Source organism: Nannospalax galili, unplaced genomic scaffold, assembly GCF_000622305.1.
Source record: "Nannospalax galili isolate Female #2095 unplaced genomic scaffold, S.galili_v1.0 scaffold82, whole genome shotgun sequence".
Taxonomy (NCBI): domain Eukaryota; kingdom Metazoa; phylum Chordata; class Mammalia; order Rodentia; family Spalacidae; genus Nannospalax; species Nannospalax galili.
The window spans coordinates 95,643-97,679 of record NW_008348862.1 but is presented as its reverse complement, the minus strand read 5'-3'; the positions used below and the strand labels follow the sequence as shown (position 1 = coordinate 97,679).

Here is a 2,037-nt window from a genome sequence, read left to right as displayed (position 1 = left end):
TTTAAATGTATTATCTTCAAAAATTTGAGTCTGGCAAGATTGTTTAGTGGGAAAGAGCTTTTGTCAAACATGAGGTTCATCCTGAGTTTGATTCCTGGACCCACATTATAGAGAGGGAGAATCGAGCCCAAAAAGTTATCTTCTGACCTCCACATACATACCATAGCACATACATTCTCACATTGTATACACACACACACACACACACACACACACACAAATAGTTTGGAGTGTGTGTATTTAAAATACCTTGAGAGTGTTAGAGAAGGGCGCCCAACATCCCTCTGTGGTCTCTGCAGGCATGCATATATGGGTGTATGTACCTGCACATACACATGTACACACCTGCACACACCACACATACATGTGCACACACGTATGTGTGCACATAAAAAACTGTAAAGGAAAAACAACTTACCTACAGAAGCAAACACAACAGAACCCTCTCAACAGGAACCCTAACATTCATCAAAGCAGGAAATGGTATCTTTCAATCCCTGAAAGTAAATAACTGCCAACCCAAATTGCTATATCTAGCAAAGTTAGCCTTTAAATTTGATAGTTAATGATGACATGTTAAGAAAAGCACAAACTAAGGCAGTTCATGACTACCAAACAAGCACTGCAGAAGATAGGGGAATACTATGCACAGAGGAGGAAGGAACATAGTCTCCCTCATGAGAACATAGAAGCAGATGAACAGAAGGAGCTAGCAGGGAGCCCATCATGTGCAACACAGGGCAGCAGCAAACCCCTCCTGACAACAGAGACGAGAAAACAACACACAATAAACCAGCCAAAAACAACCAATGAAGCTACAGGCAGAAAAACTCTCTCAATAATGATCTTAAATGTAGATAACCTCAACTCACCAATTTAAAAATTGCAACCTAGCTGACCTGACTAATCAGCACATTCCAGCTGCTTTTCAGTTTCAAGCTAACAGGAAAGGAGCTTCAAAGGACTTCCAGGTAAAATGGCAGATTAAAATCCCCACTGATGAGGCACAGTGAGAGACAGCAGCCAAGATAAGACACAATCATCTTTATTCTTGCAAGAGACAATAGCTGCAAACAAATTCATCAAGCCAGGTGAGATTCTGCAGACAGGATCAGCTGCCAGTGGGTGCCCAGCTACACCAAGCAGCTCCAGTGAGGTCAGTGGAAATCACTAGACAAGTGCTTTCCCTGGCCCTATAGAAACAGTGAGGTGGACTAAAGGCTGGATACTAATTGGTGGTGAGGCCTGGGAAGTTAAGCCTTTGAAGCAAAGTGTGAGGCTTGGTTGAGATCTGTGTGAACAGCCAGGCCATGACTTACCATGTCTCTTTCCTCTCCTCACCACACTGGCACTGTGCAACAGTTCAGTAAGAGCTGCTACAGAGCCAGGAGCCAGGCAAAACCAAGGTGCCCTACCCAGTTCTCTGGGCAGAGAACCCAAGAATCAGTCCTGACTATGGAAGCCGGGGTTGTGGTGAGTGAGACACGGTGAGACTGAGGCAGTCTCCCTGCCAAAGGTTTTGCTCAGGTCAGCAAGGGCTCCCTACCTTTTTTCTCCCATAGCTGAGCTGAATAGAGCATACAGGAGGGAACCGAGACCTGCACCACTCAGTGCACTTGTGCCAGAAACTCAGTCTAAAAGATAGCTGGTCTAAACTCCACTGGGGTGATACACACTCCAAATCTCCTTTAATGGTTTTGATTTGGAATTGCATCATTTCCCCTCCCATCCCCACCCAGCCCTCACCCACATCAGTAAAGTTTGCTAGAGAAACATTACAGGGAGAGAAAGAATTCAAAACCCATCTGTCCTAGTTTGTTTCTTCATTGCTGTGGCAAAGCACTCTGACTACCAACTTGGGGAGGAAAGGGTTTATTTTTCTTACATCTCCCGGGTCACAGTTCATCAGGGAGCCCAAAGTAGGAACTCAGGGCAGGAACCTGGAGGCAGGAGCTGGAGCACAGACCATGGAGGAACGCTGCTTACTGACTTGCTCCCCTGGCCCCTGCTCAGCCTGCTTTCTTATACAACATAGGG

At 45.6% G+C, this 2,037-nt stretch overlaps 1 long non-coding RNA gene across 1 annotated transcript in view; it reads right to left on the bottom strand.

Annotated features, from left to right (window-relative positions):
• LOC115072526 overlaps positions 1 to 1,924 on the bottom strand; it is a 5,418-nt gene extending 3,494 nt beyond the window's left edge. The window contains exon 1 of the long non-coding RNA XR_003851575.1: positions 1,886 to 1,924. This is a non-coding gene — a long non-coding RNA (uncharacterized LOC115072526). The remainder of the gene's footprint in view (positions 1 to 1,885) is intronic.
• Between the last annotated feature and the right edge of the window lie 113 nt (positions 1,925 to 2,037).